The sequence below is a fragment of the Myotis yumanensis genome, unplaced genomic scaffold, assembly GCF_028538775.1.
Source record: "Myotis yumanensis isolate MYYU_CA2020_CCGP unplaced genomic scaffold, mMyoYum1.0.hap1 SCAF_12, whole genome shotgun sequence".
Classification (NCBI taxonomy): domain Eukaryota; kingdom Metazoa; phylum Chordata; class Mammalia; order Chiroptera; family Vespertilionidae; genus Myotis; species Myotis yumanensis.
In genome coordinates this window covers 52,593,955-52,616,694 of record NW_027223763.1, presented here as the reverse complement: position 1 = coordinate 52,616,694, position 22,740 = coordinate 52,593,955, and the positions used below count along the sequence as shown (strand labels likewise).

At 38.6% G+C, this 22,740-nt stretch overlaps 1 protein-coding gene across 25 annotated transcripts in view; it reads left to right on the top strand.

Annotated features, from left to right (window-relative positions):
* The window catches only part of PTPRD (protein tyrosine phosphatase receptor type D), a 2,083,672-nt gene that overhangs the window by 248,761 nt on the left and 1,812,171 nt on the right, over positions 1-22,740 (top strand). For 24 of the 25 annotated variants that reach the window (XM_070431673.1, XM_070431672.1, XM_070431662.1 and 21 more), the window contains exon 2: positions 9,529-9,583. The exons of the other annotated variant lie outside the window; for it this stretch is intronic. The gene's annotated coding sequence lies outside the window, so the exon portion shown is untranslated. The remainder of the gene's footprint in view (positions 1-9,528; positions 9,584-22,740) is intronic. 25 annotated transcript variants of the gene reach the window in all.

The following is a 22,740-nucleotide window of genomic DNA, read 5'->3' as shown; positions in this document are numbered from 1 at the left end:
ATAAAGAGATAGCACCACACACCTATAGAATGGACACTATCCAGAATACTGGTTATATCAAATGGTTATGAAGATGCGGAACAACAGGACCTCTCATTCATCTCTGGTGGGAATGAAATTGGTACAGATACTCAGGAAGATAGTTTGACAGTTTCTTACAAAACTAAACATACTCATACTATGGCATGATCTAGCCATAATGATCTTTGGTTATCTACCTAAAGGAGTTGAAAATGTATGCCCACATATGTTTATAGCAGTTTTATTCATAATTGCCCAAACCTGGAAACATCCAAGGTGTATGGTACATCCAGACAATAGAACATTTTTTTTTATGGCCAAAGGGAAGTGAACTGTTAAACTATGAAAAGACATGGAGGAACTTTAAATGCATATTACTAATGAAAGAAGCCAAACTAAAAGTCTACACACTATATGATTTCAACTATATGACATAATGGAAAAGGCAAAATTATGTACATTAAAAAAAAGACAGAGATCAGTGGTTGCTAAAGATTAGAAGGAGAGAGGGATGCATAGACCGACCACCAAGAATATTTAGGGCAGTGAAACTACTCTGTATGATATGATAGTGATGGATATGTGTCATTATATGTTTGTCCAAACTCATTGAATGTGTGACACCAAGAGTGAGTCCTAATGTACATGACGACTTTGTGTGATAATGATATGTCCATGTCGTTTCATCAATTAGAACAAATGTATCGCTTTGCTCAGCTCTCATTGGGGATGTTGATGAAGGCGGAGGCTATGCATGTTTTGGGGAATATGGGAAACCTGTGTACCTTCCACTAAATTTTGCCATGAACTTAATACTGCTCTAAAAACTAGAAGTCTATTATAAATTTTTAAAAATATTCATTTTTATTAACCGTTTCTTAAAAAGTTATTGGAAATGGATGCATTACTTGGACAAACATTTTTCCAAAAGGATATGCAAATGGCCAATAAGCACATTAGAAGATGCTCACTTCATTAGCCATTAGAGAAATGCACATCAAAACAACATTGAGATACCATTACAGCCTCACTAAAATAGTTGTAATTAAAAAAGACAGACAATAACAAGTATTCTTGAGGATGTGGAAAAATTGAAATCCTCATACATTTGTTTATGGGAATATAAATGGTACATCCACTTTGGAAAACAGTTTGACAGTTTCTCTAAATGAAAAACATAGAGTTACCATATGATCCAGCAGTTTTACTCCTAGGTATCCTCATCCTATATAAGAAAAGGCTAATATGCAAGTACATCGGGGCCTTGACTCACGAGTGTCCCGACTAACGAGTTTTTCGAGATATGAGCCGTCTCTCTGCCGATTTTTTGCTTTGAGTTGCGAGCTAAAATTCGGGTTACAAGCCAGCTTCAGATACCACACCGCTAGTTGGCGCAGCGAACGTCACAGTGAGCTCCACAACATCAGCCCAGCATCACGTGTCATTGTAATGGTGAAAATTGATTTGACATACGAGTAATTTGAATTACGAGCTCCGCCCCGGAACGAATTAAACTCATAAGTCAAGGCCCCACTTTAGATCAAATGGCGGAACAACCGAATAACCAGTCGCTATGATGTGCGCTGAACACCAGGGGGCGCACACAGAACATGGCAGGCGTAGGCAGCAGGTGGTAGAGCGTGGAACATGGCAGACATCAGCAGTAGTAGGATGGTGAAGCAGGTGAGCGGGGCGACAGCTGGTCACTGTCATCTGGGTGAGCCTCTGGTGGTTAGTGAAAACTCTTTGCTCCCTTGCGCCACAGTCCCGCCCAGCACTTGCACCTGCTGCCGGTGCTGGGGTGCTGGAGCCACCGCTCGCCCATGCTACTGGCACCCGGTGCCAGTCCCGATTGCTCAGTGCTGTCAGCGGGTGCAAGCGGAAGCTGCCAGCCCCGATTGCCCCTGAGGGCTTCTCCACCTCTCCCTGCTCCAGAGGGGCAATCAAGGTAGCAGCAGCCGCCTCTCGCACCTGCTGACAGTGCCTGCCCTGCTCGCACCTGCTGCTGGTGCCGGCCCCAATTGGTCAGCGCTGTCAGCGGGTGTGAGTGGGGCCGGTGCCATCAGCACAGGGGAACAGCGGTGGTGGGAGTGGGGATGCCAGCAGACAGGGGACTGGGGGCCATGGTGGGAGGGGCTGGGTGGGGGCATGGAGGATGGGTGGAGATCCGCCCCTGTGCCCACAGCAGCCTCATGGCCCACAGTTTCTTTCAAGTTGCACAAATTCGTGCACTGGGCCCCTAGTGAGAAATAAAAACATGTCCACAAAAACTTGTACACAAATGTTCACAGTGTGGCTATATTTCTTTTTGGGAGCTCTAGGGGAAATCTTTTTCCTTGTCTTTTTCAGTTTCTACAGGCTGCCTGCTTTTCAGATGTACAGTTCTTACTTCAAAGCCAGTTATGGCAGTGGCGGGTAGAGGCATTGTCAGATCACATCACTCAGATTCACATATTCCTGTCTCTCTTTCTCACTTAAAAGGACCCTTATGATTGCACTGAGTAAACATAAATAATCCAGGATCCTCTCCACCATCTTAAGTCAGCTGATTAGCAGTTATTTTTATATATTTGTATTGATTTCAGAGAGAGGTAGGGAGAGGAAGATATAGAAACATCAGTGATGAGAGAGAATCATTGATTGGCTACCTCCTGCACACATCTTACTGGGGATTGAGCCAGCAACCAGGACATGTGCCCTGACTGATAATTGAACCCGTGACCTCCTGGTTCATGCTCAACCACTGAGTCACACTGGCCGGGCATATTAGAAACCTAGTTCCATCTACAACCTAATACCCCCTTTGCCAAGTAGTATAACATACTTATGGCTCCTGGGATTTAGAACATTGACATCTTTAGGGGGCAAGTTTTCTGCTGGCCAAAGATGACTCATTTTTTTGTATTTAACTTGGTCATTTCTACATGATTATCTTAAAATTAATCCTCAATTCAACAGCTATTACTAAAGAAAAGTGACCATTTACACTGTTTCATATTTTCAAAGTCATAAATTAATTTCTAAATCAATGACCCATCCAAAAGACACTCTAAATATATGAAAGAATATGGGAAATGAATCTATAATATGTCAAACAGGGGTTTATATATATGCACTTGTGTATAAGTGTGAATATTACTATTTAGCAATTTATTTATTTAGAAATTACAGACGGGAACATAGATCACGGTGTTGAGCTGAAATGATTTATCTCCAGGGACTGGAATTAGAGCTAGAAAATATGTGCGAGTGGGGGTGTATTTGAGTGTTGCGTGTGCATGTGTGTGCACTTGTGTGAATAGATGTGCACCTATATTAGTTTTCCCATATTCCAGTAATTACATTGCACTCTTATTATTAGAAAAAAATTACAGAGATTTTGAAACTGAAGAAATAATGAACCACATGCTATATGCAGATAAAGGGGTACGCTATTTTTTGTTTTTCAGTAGCATGTGCAGAAAGGTATATTTTTAGTAAGGGATAAAAAGCTTTATCTTGGGTGGTTGGTATAGCTGACCAAGAGCCTATTATTGAGAAAGATTCACAGGCCCTATTATTGCTCAGAGGAAAAGAAATGTCACTGTGGTAATGAATGCTGTGCATGGGGCAGTATTTTAGCACTTGTAGTATGTGCTCATCATTTCTGTTTTAAATCAGTAGGGTCCTATTCTATACCCCAAACACTATTTCCTAACCCTCATTTGCCTAAAATTAAGTGGTGCTCTTAAAAATCTAGAAAACATTTCACGTTAAGAAAGAGGATCACAGGCATATGTGATTGCCAATTTTAAATAATTTACAATTTGAAGCTCAGACTGATCTTAATTTTGCCTTATAAAAAGTAATCAAATAATAAACCTGTAGAAAAAAAAAAGAATGCACTCATGAAAGGCAGGTCTGATCTGGACTAGCCCCAATGAAAGGCAATTACATGTAAAGAGAGGCAGGAGCAAGAAAGAGAAGCAAAGCGCAAATGGGTAGGAGTGGGGGAGATGTCTGCAGCTCAGGAGAATGAAAGTGGAGGGAGGAGAAAGTGAGGAGAAAGAGGACAGTTGTCTTTCCCCCTGTGGATAAGATTTGAGCACCTACAGATATTTCAAAATTTTCTTTATTTTAATGACATCACAGTTATGCAGCATACATTATGATCATTCTATTGCAAGATTACAAACAAATTTATGATCAGACAGATGGACATACCCAAGTTCAGTCAGAGTGAACTGTTGCTATAAGGCCTTTCCAGGAGCACACATTCAGTGAAATTATAGTGCCTCTTGCTTTCAGACGACACCTGTGCACCCTCTTCTACTATTGACTTCAGCAAATGTAATCCAATGAAAGGAACACCAAATGCTGCCTCTCTTTCATCAGATCAGCCTACAGGGGTGGGCAAAAGATGCTCTCAAATACTGTCTTCAACTCTAATCCTATATGACACTAAATTTAGAATAGAAAGGGGTAATGGCTCTTTATGGAATTTTTAAAATCTATCTATTCACCTATATTTTATATTTCTGGACTTCTAATATCATTTGTAGTTTAGTAGTTCGGAATAATATCACCACAAAACTACAGCATATGTACTCTATGCCATATTAATTTAAATTACTATGTCATATATTTTTATACTTTGTTCAATCTCTATTTTGTTTTTCTGATGTTTTACACAATTTTTAAATTTTAGACATTCTGGATCAGGTAATTGACTGATTGATGCATTTAAAACATGAATCAAGTCCTCATAACAAACCATGTATTATGTTGAGTTCTGGGAATAACAAGCTCAATAGACATGTATTTTGCTCTTGAGGAGAACAAGTTCTTATTTTAGACCAGAGGCCTACTGCATGAAATTCATGCACAGGTAGGGTCCCTAGGCCTGGCCAGCCATCCAGGCCAGTCGGGGCCTTCCGGCTGCCGGCTGGGGCCTTCCTTCCCCAGCTGCCAGCTGGGACCTTTCTTCATTCTGCGCTGCCCCCTGGTGGTCAGCACACATCATAGCGAGCGATCGAACTCCTGGTCTCTCAGTTGAACTCCGGAGGGGACACTTTGCATATTAGTCATATATATATATATATATATATATATATATATATATATTACATGAACTAAGAGCTAAGAAATGGATTTTGCTTCTAATTAGTCTTTTCAAGGACTTCTACTAATGTTTAATTTCGTTCTTTAAAATCCTGTTATCGATTTTAATGTTTTATACTGTTTTTTGTAAAGTTGGTTTAATGTAATATAGTTTTGTATTGTCATATAGGAAAGCTATTAAAAGAGTACTCAAAATTAACAAAATATATTTTCACATGTAAATTAAAGTCAGAAATATATTCTGATAATTTATAAGTGATAATGATAATTTTGATTAATTTCTTTATCCAAAAAATAATTATTGAGCACTTGCTATGAATTAGAAACTCTGGTAGGTGATTGAAATTCATCAGTATACAAAAAAAAGAAAGAAAGAAAGAAAGAAAGAAAGAAAGAAAGAAAGAAAAGAAAAGAAAGAAAGAAAAGAGTCTTTTGCTTTAATCTTCACAAAACTTTCTAGGAGAGGTAGGGAAAGGCAAGTAGGGCTCAGAAACAGAAAATTACATAATTGTACTATAATAAGTATGATGAGAGATTTACTGGGTTAACAGCACCTAAAATAAATATCTAACATAATATGGGACAACAGACAAGGCATAGCATCAGGGAATCTTTACATAATTCTGAGTTTTGCTTGCTTTTTTTTAAAAAATGTGTCATTTACAAGACATGTGGGGGTAGAGCTATTTAAATGAGAATAATGCTTTATTTTAAAACAATCGTTTTATATATATATATATATATATATATATATATATATATATATGCCTTTTGAGGAATAGTGCTATTCTTCACTTATTTTTTTAAAATAAAAATTTATTTTCATTTTAGTAGGAAATATACTAGTGAGTAAATACCTAGTGGAAGAAAATACACACACATCATGTGCCTTAATGGAACTTATAACCCAAAGGTTACTTAATTCCTTCGCTTTTGTCTTTGAATGTCCCATTTCACTAGATAATTATGCAAGCATACATTGGAATTTATTACATGTAAGATACCAAATTCACATTGAATAGGGAAATTAAGAATAAACAAAATTATACTTTAGGTAATATACTTCTTTATTTGAAGATAAAATTTGGCTTTATAATGGATTATTAAAATAATTTGTCATGAAATATACCTATCCTGCATTTTTCTAGACTATAAATTGTTGACATGCATTTTTCTCTTGACACAATGATTCAGTAATAATCATCCTTCTTTACTATGTTTTTGCCTTTATTATCTATGAATTGATGTATATTTTTCTTAAATATATAGAAATAGGAAGAAAAAAGGCCAGCAGCTATACTGAAATTTTTAGAGTACTTGAGTGCTTATTTACAAACATGTTAAATGTCTTCTATATTCTGCCTTATTAAAATGATGACTGCATTCTTCAGTAAGCCAAGTAAACAAGTAAAGAGGATTTGTCACATCTAAATGACACAGAACAAAGCCAGAGGCACACACATGTTGTGGACAGAAGTCAATATGGTGTGATGGTCTCCCAATAGAGTGCATGTGAAGCCCATACTAATTAGCTGATAAATCAGACTGATACTTGAGTGTATGTGGGCCAGAAAGACTACCTACTGTCAAGCAATCAAGCGCTGCCCCTTTAATTGCAATTTATTCCAACAACCAGAATTTATTGATCCAGGCATTCACTTATGCCACAGCAGTATCATTATTTGACTTTATTTTAACAGCCTCTAAAGGTTAGAAAGTTAGAAACCACTGTGAAAGAGATCATTAAAAAGTTGAGTTGCTAGCATTGCTTCACGTTTTATGCTGAGCAGCGTTACTGTATATATGAAATTACATAAGAGGAGAAGGAAAAAGGACCTAGTATTTACTAAGCACTTAATATGATCTAATGCTTTCTTATACAGAATAATACTTGAATCACAGAACACATACACAAAAGCAAGGAAGGCCAATATTGTTATTTGCATTTCACAAATAAGCTATAGCTTAGAGAGGATAAGTAAATTTCCCAGAACCATATATTTAAATGTTATTTTTTTAATCTGACTCCAAAGTACATGTTTAATTTCTTATATAATTTCTTGCCAGATTTTGGCACACTGGCCATTCTGCAATATTGTGGTCACCTTGACACATACTATGTGATATTGAAAGTGTAAAGACAGCTCATCTATATGAGTTTTGTGCTCGATATGGTCTTCAAAGCACGAAACATCAATATCTGAACAATCTCATTTGTTAGTTGTATTATTGTACATAAGCCAAGATATTTTTTTCTTCATGTAGGCGTTAGTTATGTGCACACATCATAAGATACAAGATATAACTTTGGTAGCTTCAAATAAATTTTAGGAAATATTCAGTGAATATAAAGAGTGGCTTAAAGTTTGGCATTTACTTTTTTCCCCTCCAAATTAAAAAGGCTATATGACTTAATTTAATTTTTGACAAGTAAAATTGCACATGTTTAAGGAGGCCATAAAAATCATAGAAGAATCCATAGGCAACAAAATATCAGACATATATCATAGCAATATTCTTACCAATACAGCTCCTAGGGCAATGGAAATTAAGGAGAAAATAAATAAATGGGACTACATCAAAATAAAAAGCTTCTGCAGAGCAAAAGAAACCATCAACAAAACAACAAGAAAGCCCACTGCATTGGAGAACATATTTTCCAATGTTATATCCAATAAGAGCCTAATCTCCAAAATTTATAGGGAACACATACATTTTAACAAAAAGAAGATAAAAATCCAATCAAAAAATGGGCAAAGGACTTAAATAGACACCTTTTGAAAGTTGACATATAGAAGGCTGAGAGTCATATGAAAACATGGTCAAAGTCACTAATGATCTGATAGATGCAAATCAAAACAACAATGAGGTACCATCTCTCACCTATCAGAATAGCTATCGTCAACAAATCAACAAATGACAAATCAAGTGCTGGTGAGGATGTGGAGAAAAAAGAACCCTCATGAACTGCTGGTGGGAATGCAGACTGGTGCAGCCACTGTGGAAAATAATATGGAGTTTCCTCAAAAAAATTAAAAATGGATCTCCCATTTGACCTAGTAATACCACTTCTAGGAATATATCCCAAGGAACCAGAAATACCAATCAGAAAGGACATATGCACCCCGATGTTCATAGCAACACAATTTACAATAGCTAAGATTTGGAAACAACCTAAGTGCCTATCAGCAGATGAGTGGATTAAAAAACTGTGGTACATCTACATGATGGAATGCTATGCTGCTGTGAAAAAGGAAGAACTCTTACCATTTGCAACATCATGGATGGACCTGGAGAGCATTATGCTAAGCGAAATAAGCCAGTCAGAGAAAGATAAATATCACATGATCGCACTCATTTGTGGAATATAATGAACGTTATAAACTGATGAAAAAAATAGAACCAGAGACAGAGAAGCTTCGAACAAACTGTCAAACTTCAGTGGGAAGGCAGGGTAGGGGAGAGGGGGAAGGGATAAACCAAAGGACTTGTATGCATGCATATAAGCATAACCAATGGACACAGACACTAGGGAGGTGAGGGCATGTGCCGGGGGGTGGGGGTGGCGTGGGGAGGTCAATGGGGGAAAGAGAAGACATATGTAATACTATATGTAATACTTTAAACAATAAAGTAAAACTTTAAAAAACCACATCAATAATTTGAAGTATACATTGTGAAATATTCACCACAATCAAGCTACTTAACATATCTGTCACCACATATAGTTAGCATTTTTGTGTGTGCATGTGGCGAGAACACTTAAGATTTACCCTTTTGGCAACTTTCAAGTCATAAGTACAGTCACATTGTTGTACATTAGATCTTTAGAACATATTTATACTGTATGACTGAAACTCTGTATCCCTTGACCAATATCTCCTTATATTCCCCCCCCCCAACTCTGCTAATCACCATTGTATTTTCTGTTTCTATTAATTTGACATTTTGGAAGATATATAATTTAGAACATGCATAATTTATTCTTCTGCTCTGGCTTATTTCACTTAGCATTAAGTCTATAAGCTTAACCATGTTGTCACAAGTGGCAGGATTTCCTTCTTTTTTTTTAAAGGCTAATATTCCTGTGTGTGTCATTATGGCAAACAGTATGGAATTGCCTCATAAAAAAATTTAAAAAAATAGAATTACCTTATGATCCAGTGTTTCACTTCTGGATGTATATCTACAGGACACAAAACCAGTATCTTGAAGATACCAGGTTTAGTCTGGTGTACAGGCAGAGCCCTAAACTTCCTCTTTGTATCATCCAGAGTAGCTCTGCTTTCCATGCTTTCTTTTTTTTCCCTTCCATAATATTCCATTTACATAATAAATGTGTCAATAATTATTTTAAGTCATTAAATTAAAAATCCTGGTTCTAGTCCAATGTCCTCATTTTTGCAGGTGAAGAAATGGAGACTCGAAGAAGTAAAGGACCTGTCTCACAGTCACACTACTAGTAAGTAATGTCTGCCGACCTAGAGCAAGGTGTTGGGCTCACGTTTTATCCGTTGCATAATAATGGCTTCTCATTTCAGGCACAATGTTCCAAATTCTGTATGAAACTCTCTTTTCATCCCTGATTAGACCACCTGTGGTCAGTGACACTAATTGTATGTCACCTGTGTTCACTTCTGCTGTACACTTTGGAATATACTTAGAAAATGAGTTAAAGGGTGTTCTTTTTAGGAAGAAAGAATGTAGTTCATGATGTAGTGTGACAAAAGAAGAAAGCTGGCATCATTTGAAGGCTGTCCATGCCCCAGGCGCTTCATATGAGTCATCCCTTTTAATCTTCACAAAAATATTGTGAGATGGCTTTATCCCTATTTTAGAAATAAGCTAAAGCTCTAAGATGGTTGATATAGTTTGTCCTAGTACATAGACCAATTTAATGTCCGGTTTCGTTTCAAATCTAAATCTCTCTGATTTCAAGATCCTCATTTTTGTACTATATCATCCTGTACTTAAGGTGGGGATCAATACAAATAGGACATAATTCTAAACAAGTGTGGTGCTGTTATGGCAGAATGACTAGGTGGCTGGAGGACAGACTCCAGGCACTCAGAAGATTCAGAACAGGCACTTTATTGCAAGAGCACCGGTGCTGGCTCAGGGAAATCTCTTCCCAAAGCTGAGCCTCGAATGCCGTGGGGCTTTGTCTTATATAGTCCTAAGTTCTTTGTTTCCCAGCTTCTGGGCTTTTTCATGGGCTTTTGCGGACCCTATGATGGTTGTAAGGAGGAAGTGAGATTATGACCAATGGCCCTAATGGCCCTGGCTGGTGCCAGCAGTCAACCCCCCTGTGGGGGTTGTGCGTGGTTTATGGCCTCTGTAAATTCAAGGAAACAAGGTTTCGCAAGGCTAGGACACAAGGGAGAGGAGGTTGGGGCTTAATTATAGGCTTGCAAGCATATGCGTCAGAATGCAGGTTGACTGGATACAGACTTAGGCTGTGAGCCCAGGTTGCCTTCAAGGTACAACCAGTTGTATGAACAGTGAATGCTTCAAGGTGCTAAGAGGAAACTGAGTATCGGAGGTCAGTTTGGGTCTGGACACTGTAAAGATTGACATGCTCTTGCTATTGACTCTCAACTCGCATGTCTTGCAAGCTTCTTATTATGAAGACATTAGCTATAAGGATACCTGTAAATGGGTGGGGAAAGATTGGCAACACATATACATAATGACATTACTGCTAGAGATTGATAACTTAGCAAGATAAATAGAATGAGAGTTACAAGAAGAGTGTGGGGTTGGGTAAAATTTTCTTTCAAGAGGAGAGTATGAGAAGCATGGAGGTAGAACTGAGCAGGGATATTTTAGCAATAGGGGATAGGCTAAATCATAGATATGATAAGGAGGAGTGAAGCACTATTTCAAAAAGTTGGACTGGGGTTTGTTAGTAGAAATCTTTCAAGTCTGATCTAAAAAAATTATATTTTACCATGTAAAGAATAACTGGTCACTGAGAGTGTTGGCCTTCCATTATTATTTTGTGTTGGTTTATTGCTCTCATCTGTACAATGCTATAGTCAGAACTGTGTCTTGGAAAAATTATGATAGCATTTGATGGGTGGACTACATGAGTAAAACGTTGGAAGTGAGTAGACCAAGGAGCAAGTATAAAAAAATAATAATGGCAAACATCCCTACTTAACAGATAAAAATTATCTCCCCTCCCAGTAGCTGTAATCACTCAGATTTCTATAGCAACTTTGAGGAAAAAAATGTTGCTGACCTCTTGTACCAGGTCTTAGGTCAGGCTTGCCTCAAAGAAACAAACATAAAATTCCATAGAACCAGTATTCATTTTCCTCCCAATTGACCTTTTCTTGATAAGTATTGGTCTCTTGATAAGACTATGGTCTCTCAAGTAATGGCAACTCTGAACAATTTGCTTTCTTCTTGCTCATTTGAATCCGAACCTCTGGAACTTTATTCAGAATTATTTTTTTCTGTCTTGCATTATATTTTTGATTCCAGACCCCCTTTAGGAATGTACTTCATTTAATTTATATTAATTTGCCTTTATGTAATGTATCTGCTAAATTTATTCCTTCCATATTGGATGTCTGTTCTGCTTTCCTAGAGGAAAAAAAAATATTAGTCCCCCTGCTCCAAACATGGATTATCCCTCTCAAAGGCAATGCCATTGCCATTTGAGATCCTTTTTTGTCAAACTACTACACATTAACATTTCTGAACTTCTGAGAAGGCAGCACTTTGATGTAGGGTCTATTCAAGTTGATTCTATATATATATCATTTGACATTTTGTTTGGCCAGTTATTGGCAATGAAAAGGTGAGTTAGATTTTTTTGTTGAGAAAGGAAAGTAGCACGGCCCCTTTACTCTAGATGTAATAAAAGTCAAAATAGGCCAACCTTGTGAGGGTTTGATGTGAGCAATGAATATCAATAAGACTGTGTCTGGTACACAAAAATGTTATTTGTTGAGTGAATACTATATTATTGGCTTATAACTGACAGTTCTTTTGTCTGTTTCACTTGTCTATTTGTGAATATAGTCTATCAATCAAAGGTTACATTGGTATGGACACATACTTAGCATTAGATTTTCGGCAATTGTCTGAAGAATCAGTCCTCTGTTTGAATGTCATTCATTAGCCAAAAAGGTGAATTTATGCAGTGACTGACTCCTGGCAGCCCATTGTGCTGAGAACTGGAGATGAACATTATGTTCTCAGCGTTGCTTCTTGGTTATGACTATGATACTGTTAGCAAGACCCAGTGATATTCCATTTATAGTTTTCTTCGTTTAAATTGATCTTTGGGCTAAAAATAGAATGAGATTCATAGGATAGAGATAAAACATATATCCTGAGTCTTTAATATCTGGTATAGGGAAATGAGGGAAAATATTTGCTGTGTTTGCCAAGATGATAAATTAATTTTATATTACTATAAAAGTTTTAAAGAAAAAGGATTGTTAAAAAACATTTTTAAATATAAAATATAACATTATATTATGGGAGATAATTTTGCGCATAGATAAGAGTATAGATTATAGGGAAGCATAATATGCGTAATATCATAGGTTTCACCATTTATTATTTGTATGACCTTATATAAGTTTTCAAATGTTTCTGTGCCTCAGTTTCTTCTCCTATAAAAGCATCTAACTCATAGAGTTATAAAGTTATTCTAGGCATTAAATAAATTAATGCATGTAAATTTTCTGACACATAAGCATATATAAGTTTTTGGTTTAAATATTGTTGAAAAGTTTGCTGACTTAGTATTATTTTAATTACATGTAAAATTTTTGGTTTCTTGAATACATATACAAAATCTTGTTTTATATTTACGTTGGCAAAAGCACAACTTCTGCATGTTAAAAATGTTATGAATTTGCTTATTCACTTATACTGTGCCTGATATTTTACACATAAATTTCCTCTTTAAATATCCTATTCAAGTTGATAGATACAATTGTTTGGAACTATATCTAAATCCACTAAGAATATGACATTAAGGAAAGTAAAGCATGTTATGTTGGTAGTATATCTATTTCTATAAATCTATATCTATTTCTAACCCTAATTTTTTAAAGAATCTTTGGATTAAAATTTTATTTGAATTTATAATAAAATGCACGCACATATAATGTGATTCAAAGGCAGATTCTGTCTTATAAATGGCACTTATTAAAGAGATTTAAAAATAATTTTTAATGCAATACTTTTTTCCCACATTTATTAAACCAAAAAGTGGGCACTAAGTTTTAAAGATATAAAATTGAAAAAGAAAGAACTCTTGTTTTTTAAAAGAACTAATATTCTAGCGAAGTTCAGTAGTTGCCTATATTTGCTGATGTACTTGCAAGCCAATTAATTCACCTGCCCTACTTGGTAAAATGGCTCCCTAACTTTGCTCTCGAATGGGTATCCTCCATTCCAAACCTCCTGGAATAAAACAGTTTCTTTATTGCACATGTGGGAAATGGCTCACCTGTCTGAATTTCAAATGACGGACTTGGAAACAGAAAATGAGACTTTTAATACACTCTCGAGAGTGGACTTCCATTGTAAGGCACACAGGTGGGGCAGGGAAAATAGCCTATTAATGTAGTCCCTCCTCCGGATCCTCATTGGCTGAGTACTATGAGGTCACCTGTTTCCTCATACATTGCCAGTGCCTTGCTATCTCTCATTGGGCCACTTGCAAAAATTGTGCTGAGGCCTTTCTAGCTGCCTCTGCCTCCCCTGTCTAGCTGAGGCACACGCCTCGGGGGTTTCCATCATGTTGGCCCACGTGCACAGTTCCTTGTTCCTCTTCCTCCCTACATTCTGACATTCGGTTTGTCCTGGGGAAATTCAGTAAATTCCATCAAAAGCTGACCATGCTGGAGATGGATCACAGAGGTCCATTTCCTACACACACCAGGCAACATTTCATCTCTGATACTATAGAGAATGACATTCATCTCTATTTCCAAATTCCAAAGCTCCAATTGTCCTTTATAGTCTGGTTCTAATATCACTTCCCTATTATTATTGTTGGGACTCATCCACCTACCCCCTTAATGCCTTAGTGTCTGGTTTCTGATATAGCTCTTGTCAACAACTGCCCTACAGTTATTTGCCAACTCTTTTTTTTTGGTCACTAATAAAAAGAAAACTCTTCTGTTCTTTTTTTTTTCTGGCTTAAAAAAATTTTTTTTTAATCTCCTATCATCTGGAACTGACACAAAGATGGTCTGGACATAATATTCTTAACTGTTGGTACACCCATGCTCACTGATCCGAGTTTCTCTCCTTGTTTAGTTCTTACTGTGACTGAATTTTGGCCAATGGAACTGTCGATTTAAGAAACATCCAAACTTGTAGAGAATGTTTGTGAGTTTATTTGAGCCAAACTGTGGACAGTTGCTGGAAAGAAAAATCTCAACAGATTGAGATAATGCTCCGGAGAGTGGTGGTTTTGCACCTTATTTTATACATTACAATCAAAAGAGAATATGTAAATGAGATAAGTCAGGGAGGCGGGAGACAGCAAAGGTGGGGGGACCTCTGGGATTGGATGAAAGGTAAAATGATAGACACATACATCTTTCACATAGGTGGGGGCAGGATAGTTAACAGTCAACAATTAACATGATAACAGTAACCGTGAGAGGATTTCTAGTCTCTGCCAGATGCATTGGTTGTGCCCTGAGGGGGTCTAGAAAAAGGGGAATTCCAAACATATGTTATGGTTTATGCAAAAGATAATAGACAGGGTCAATTAAGGTAAAGATAGACTTTTGTCAGGGAAAATTCTAGCCCAGGACATGGCTACCTGCAATGAAATGCTTTTGGTTCAAAAGTTTTAATTTCAGACCATCTTTTGTGGTTACTTTAGGTCTTTGAGTTTGCAAAGCTGCCACACAGGCCTTCTTTGAGCTTGTCAGGTTAGCATGTATTCCTTTTCATCCACGGAATATAATGAAAGTTGTATGTCCCATATCCTGGCCCAAACTAGCCTCCCACACATGATCCTTCAATCACTTTCCCTTCCCATGATGACTTTGGGAGCCACATTAAACTAGTGCTCTCCCAAAGCTCTTCTGATTTTTGTTTCTTTTCTCTGACTCCTTCCATCCAGACTCTGAGATTCAGTTTTGGCTTTCACCTATTTTTGGCTTAATATTGGTTAGAATTCTACAGTATTTAGTTGGCTTTACATGTACTCATTTTAATTACAAAGGCAAAAACAAAACCAAAACAAGAACAAGGAATGACACCCCGCTAGCCTTTTGCTGAGTGGAGCACTTATTTATTTATGCTTACCCATTATATTTCCATAGATTTTTAAAAAATATGTTTTTATTGATTCCAGAGAGAGGAGGGGAGAAGGAAAGAGGGATAAAACATGAATGATGAGAGAGAATCATTGATCAGCTGCCTCATGCACACCCCCTACTAAGGATTGAGTCTACAACCTAGAAATGTGCCCTGACCTCCTGGTTCATGGGTTACCAATGTCCAGCCACACAGCAACACTGGCCGGGCTCCATGGAACTTTTATATGCACTTTTGAAAAGTTAGTGTGTTAGGAAGAAGAATCTACTAAATACTAACCATTTGAAGTCATTTACATTTACGCTGACTTTTGTGTGTTCAGTACTTAGCTTTAGCACTTGGACATCAGTAACACTATTTTGTGTGCTAACCATGTTTTTTTATCACCATGTAAATTGGCTTGTTTAGAAATCTAGGATTTCATTTTGTATGTTAAAAATGAAGACCAGAAAGACATATCAACTTTGCTATGATCTTTGCAACATTTGGTGGAAGGAGGGTGTGGGGACCCTGTTTAGAGTGCTGAGGATGTCCAAGGCCACTCTGAGCGTGGGGATCTTAATCAGAATGCTCAAGGCAATGTTGCTATACACAGGTGCCAGAGCAAGGACGCAGCTATCTGACTGTGTACATTGTGCCAGCAGCGTGCCTGCTGTAGCCCTAACAGTGAGGCCACTATTTGGAAAGATGCCTCTTTTGTCTGAGTTGGTAATAAAGTACGTTGCTGACCAGCAGGCAGTCGGTTCAGAGGCGGCTGCTTAGTGAGTCTGTAGCTCTAAGGCAGGCTCCTGTGTTGGAGGCTACTTTACTTTGAAGAACTTTGTCTAATAAATACAGTGGTTCTCAACCTTCCTAATGCTGCAACCCTTTAATACAGTTCCTCATGTTGTGGTGACCCCCAACCATAAAATTATTTTCGTTGCTACTTCATAACTGTAAGTTTGCTACTTTTATGAATCGTAATGTAAATATCTGATGTGCAGGATGTATTTTCATTGTTACAAATTGAACATAATTAAAGCATAGTGATTAATCACAAAAACAATATGTAATTATATATGTGTTTTCCGACGGTCTTAGGTGACCACAATGAAAGGGTCATGCGACCCCAAAGGGGTCGTGACCCACAGGTTGAGAACCTCTGGTCTAATAGCTCCTGTCATAGCGACAGCTACTTGGGCTACAATAACGATTCTCTTATCTTCTCCATCGAATACTCACCATCCAAAGGGGTCCAGTCCCTGACAGAGGGGCTCAGACACAACAGAGGGGCATTTTTTTGCACTAATATAAAATATCAGTGTCCTTGCATTTTATGCATTAGTTCAAATGTTGAGAAGGCGGCAAGGTCTGGTCAAGTGCACAGATGCAGGAGCTGATTGCACAGCAAGCCCAGGACTCTGGATACTGCGAGGGAGAAAGGCTCAGGCATTTAGAACAGCGTCATGCTTCTTGCTAAGATTTATCAGGAATAGCAAACCACTTCAGCGTTAACTTGACATAAAATAATGGAGCACTGCTATGGCAAGTGAAATTCCATTGACTAAAAGGCAGGCTGCATTGGAGGATAAACAATTAGAGCAAAGTCTGCGTGGGGATTGAGTGATCTTCATCGGTGTCCTAGTGCGCGCCGTGGAAGTAGCGGCTTTAATTAGAGAGGCTGAGCCTAATATCTCTCCCTAAGATTTTACCTTTTTTTGGTAATGGAAGTAAATGTTCTCTCTCTCCCAGCCGCTCTGTCTCCTACACCCCTCCAACGTGAAATTAGAAAACAGCCGCTTCTACTTCATCAGGGCAGCCAATTAAATGGCTGAGGGTGTCTGTTTCTGTGTCATTTTCAGAAACAATTGTATCACTAAATCGCTAAAATCGTGGTGTCAGCAGTAAATAGAGCAAATAGCTGCCAAAGGAAGAAAAAAGATGAGCCACACAGCTACTTTGATGTCTCTTTAGCCTCCTCTCTAGTGTCTGTTGCTGAATAAGCTACAATCAGAATGTGAGGGAGCGAACGCTAGTGCCTAGGAGCGGGGGTGGCTTCACCTCCCTTCCTGGGGGGCTCGTACTGATGTCTCCGGCTTCCACTTGAGCCTTAGGCAGTCCGCGCTGATCAGTGTTTCAGAACACAACCTGCCCGGCGCTGCCTCTGTTTTTCTCTAATTACTGTGCACTCATGTAGTACACTCTCTCAGCTCCTTTTTTTTTTAGTTCATTCATTTATCTATTCAACAAATAATCTATTGAACTCCTATCTTGTGCTAGGCATAAATCCAGGCGAAGATACATCAGTGAACAAAACAGGCAGAAACCTCTGCCTTTAAGGCGATGGCTCAGAGGTAGCAATACATCCTATGCCTCATAAATCTGTCCGTTGTACAGTTGGGTAAGGGAAATCAAGATTCAGGGGCTGCAGTTTTTAATTGGGTCGTCAGAAGTTCGGGAGGAAGTGCTTTATGTGGTCCTCTGAGTGGTTAATAGCAGACACTTTTGCGAGACTGCTGGGGTTTTTAGTCCATCCAGCTCTGTCACTTTTGGTTGTGTGGTCTTGGGAAACTCACTTTATCCCTCAACACCTCACTGTCTCCATCTCTAGTGTGGGGATAATGTTAGTGCTACCTATTGAGTCTTATCGTATGTAAAGGATTTGAAACATGGCATGTACTACACATTACATAGTACGTGCAGTAAGTACAATAAGAATTCCCTCGTCACTGACGTCTGAAATGAGCGGATGCCTCAATTTAGAGACATCTGAGTGTTGAAAATGCAAGGATTTTTTTTTTCTCCTCACTGATCTGAATGTCAGGTTTATGATTGTGAAAATTAAGGTCATTCCTACCATGTAGAGCTCTTGTCAGGATTATAACAAAGTTTTTTATTATAGATTCATAGGAGTTCCTTGTTAAATGTCATGTCTCCTCTTCCAGACCCAGTTGAAATGCTCTGACGTCTTCTCATATGTGTCAGCTGGTGAAAATCTTAACTCTCCTAATATCACACATGTTAGTTATCACATACTAGCTATATTGTATTGCCTCCCTTCTAAAGCATCGTAGGTGATTGGGAGCACCTTGTAGATTTATTAGCAGTTTTTCAAGGGGAACAAAGAAACACTCCCACATAAAATGCATCCATCCATTATAAGACATGCCCTGATTTTAAAATGTGAAAAATAGATGCACTATCGAAACAAGGCAATGTGTCTGTTTCTGTTTATATTTTTAATTGCTGCTACTATTTGATTAACTACTCAGAAGCTATGTAATTCTTTGTATCCTTCTCTCTTCTTAACCCATTACCTTACACATTGAAAGAGCTCAATAAATATTTCTGAGATGATTAAATGGATGACTGTATAATTCCTTGAACAATAGAACTGATTTAAGTTTAAACATAAATGTTGAATGAAAGTGGATTCATGGTTTTTCAAGTAGGGGCCATTCTTCATTCCACATGTCATAAAAATAGTAAGGATATATAGGAGAGAGAGAGAGGGATAATTTCTTGAGAGCATTATACATGATGAACTTTAAAAAGATGTTTATTTCTGTTGATTGTATGATGAGTTAGGACTCTCTGATTGCAAGTTAGTGAAACTCAATTTGGACTAATGAGTAAAAAGGGGAAATTTTTCTATAAGCATAGAGGATTCTAGAAGCATAGTGTAAAACTCAAGAGCAGGAATGCAGATGTAACTCTGTTTCAGTTTGAGCAGCAATTTGTTTATGAATCGTCTCTCACTGCAAACAAACCACTCTAGCTGAGTGGCATCAAATAACCTGTGCATCAGAATTTCAGCGCAGAAGGGATGGTTTGCCTCTGCTCTGCAGTGGTAGGGTTCTCAGCTGGAAGATTGGAGCAGCTGGCTTTCATTCAAACTAGAGGCCCGGTGCATGAAATTCATGCAGTCAGGGGGTTCCTCAGCCCAGCCTGTGCCCTCTCATAGTCCTGGAGCCCCTGGGGGATGTCCGACTGATGGCTTAGGCCCACTCCCTACAGGGAGTGCTGCACTCGCCAGCTGTGAGCCTGGCTCAGGGCTTCTGGCTGAGTGGCGCTCCCCCTGTGGGAGCGGACTGACCACCAGGGGGCAGCTACAGTGTTGAGCGTCTGCCCCCTGGTGGTCGTTGCACGTCATAGCGACCGGTTGGTCTGCTATTCGGTTGATTTGCATATTAGCCTTTATTATATAGGATAGTTAGGGGCTGGCCTCTCTTCTTGAAACCCTCACTGACAGCCTCCTTCAGGCTGGCTGGCTACTGCTAATGGTCTCATAGCAAGGTCCTGCGAGCTTTCTTCATGGCCGGGCCCAAAGCCCAGCTGCATGGTTTACATTTTTATTGTAACCACACTCATGTTCTTACTGAATCACTGGTTAATATGTTTGGCTCTTAATATACCTCAGGACTTCTATTTTTTTTTCCTAATCTGTGTAGGACCAAGTAAGGTTTTCCTTTTATTTAGGGTTGTTTTGTTTTTAAAATGGAAGCTAATCGACAGAGACAGAAAGCTTATATTAGGGAATGTAGATGTCTTTTCCTCTATCTGAGCTTAGTGGCAGGAAACTGTTATAATCAAGACTCCAGAAATCGTGGCTGTAAAGTAATTTGTTCCCTGTTGCAAGAACTCAAGAGTCATTCTTCCAAGAGATATTGAAGAGTGGGGCTGAGTCTCTGCAGGAGCCCTGAGACTATCAGCCCATCATCAGTGGGCACTCTTGATAAGCTTGGTATTGGTTTGAGCACTAGATATTCATGGATTGACATAAAGGACAGAAAGAAAACAGGACTGATTATTTTCTTGTAAATCCTTTCTCATGAGGTTTGGAAAGGGAAAAATAGTTTCAAGCTTCACCTTTTGTAAATTTCCTGAGGTTTGGCCAATGGAATGTTTTTGTTCTCCTTGAAGCTATAAGAAATGCTTTAATAATATTTACTTTATATGAGAACTCTACATTTTGTTACATTCGTCCATCATATTATCATGATATATAATATGTAATAGAGATTAGTGCAAAATAGAGTTAACTTCATTAATTCTATCTAGTACATATAAATTTAAGGTCTGAAAATAATTCCAGTTATCATAAATAATTATAAAATGATAGAGTATAATATGTAGATACATGCACATTTTATAATGGTTTATATCACAGCTTTGAGTTAACCCACTGAGTGTGATAAGTGATCTGGCTATTTCAGATAAATCAACATTTATGAGGATAGTATTTTATTTTAGGGGAAAGGGACACATTAGTGCTAAATGAAAACAAGTATGGTTTATTTTTTATTTACTAAGATGTGAGAATTAGAGAATAATGACATGCTATCTCTATATAGAGATATCTCTATATAGCTATATATAATATCTTTATATATATTTTATAGATCTTTATAATATATCAGTAATATGCTTATATAACATGTGTATATATATGTTATGTTTTCGATATCTACCAAATGGCCTAGTGGAGAATCAGCAATTGCTCATTCAAACTAGTTAAACAGTATCTACAATCCTCACAAAACTCTGGGGTTATTTGAACCTAGGTTGTCAGATGTGCACGTATGTTTCATACCACAGCACTTATTGATGTTTTGAATTTCCATAGTTATATTGTATACCAAAGAAATTTTAGATTGAATGGATGGACATTGCATTATAATCTTAAATGGGAAATTGGCTGTATACGTTTTAAGATAAAAAAAAAAAGAATGTTGGGAGTATAGAATGCATGTTTCTATTTAGAAATATTTTAACACACACATACACACATACACACACACACAGAGTGAAAGTGATATTCTTCTGATAATACAGTTTACAAGCACTTTTTTCCTTCATGCTTTTCCACATTTCCTCAAGTTTCAAAAATTATTATTTTACTTTTATAATAAATATGCTAATAAGACCAAAATGAGATATAATTTGAAAATAAAGAGTGGATGGGAAATAAGTTTTGAATCCTTAGGAATGGATATGAGCAAAGCCAGTCTGAGCTAAAATAATTTCAGTGATACCAAGTTGAATTTGTCTTTAATGGTCAGTACATAAGCCAGGAGTGGGAAATTTAAACTCTACAAAGGAAATTTATCATTCTAATACCAGAACCTCCATACTACGATTGTAAACTGGTTTTCTATAGACAGATATTGAGGCTTGTGGCATTATCAAAGTATTTATTTTGTGCTTTTGGAAATTTTCTTATGAGCTCTAATAACAACAACAATAACAACAAAAATTCAATTTTGAGATTTGCCTTCATTAACATATTTAAGAATATGCCATTCATTTTTATTATTTCACTAGAGTCCTGGTGCACAAAAATTTGTGCACTTGGGGGTGGGGGATCCCTCAGACCGGCCTGTGCTCTCTCGCAGTCTGGGAACCCTCGGGGGATGACCACCCACTGGCTTAGGCCTGCTCCCCGGGGGATTGGGCCTAAGATGGCAATCAAACATCCATCTGGCAGCCCGGCAGCCCTTGGGGGATGTCCACTTGCCAGCGTGGAGCAGGCCTAAGCTGCAGTCGGACATCCTTAGCGCTGCTGAGGAGGCAGGAGAGGCTCCCACCACCTCCGCTGTACTGGCAGCCATCAGCCTGGCTTGTGCTGAGCAGAGCTCCCCGCTGTGGGAGCACACTGACCACCGGGGGGAAGATCCTGCATTGAGCGTCTGCCCCCTGGTGGTCAGTGTGTGTCATAGTGACCAGTCATTCCCAGTCTTACTGCTGTTAGGGTCAGTTTGCATATTACCCTTTTACTATATAGGATAGAGGCCTGGTACACGGGTCGGGGCCAGCTGGTTTCCCTGAAGGGTGTCCCGGGTTAGGGTGGGGGTCCTGCTGGGGTGCCTGGCCAGCCTGGGTGAGGGGCTGATGGCTGTTTGCAGCTGGTCACACCCCCTTCAGGGACCCCACTGGGGTGCCTGGCCAGCCTGGGTGAGCGGCTGATGGCTGTTTGCAGCTCGTCACACACCCTTCAGGGTGGGGGTCCCCACTGGGGTGCCTGGCCAGCCTGGATGAGGGGCTGATGGCTGTTTTTAGGCTGGCCACACCCCCTTTAGGGTGGGGGGTCCCCACTCGGGTGTCTGGCCAGTCTGGGTGAGGGGCTGAGGGCCGTTTTCAGGCTGGCCAGCGACTGAAGCTCCCAGCCTCTCCTTTTTTTCTTTTTTTTTTTTATTCTGGGATTTATTTACCTTCTATAATTGAAACATTGTTGCCGTCACTGGCGCTCCCAGCTCTGAGGCCGGGCTGGCTAAAAGCAGGTATCTGGGGTTTGTTTAGCTTCTATAATTGAAACATTGTTGCTTTCAGGCT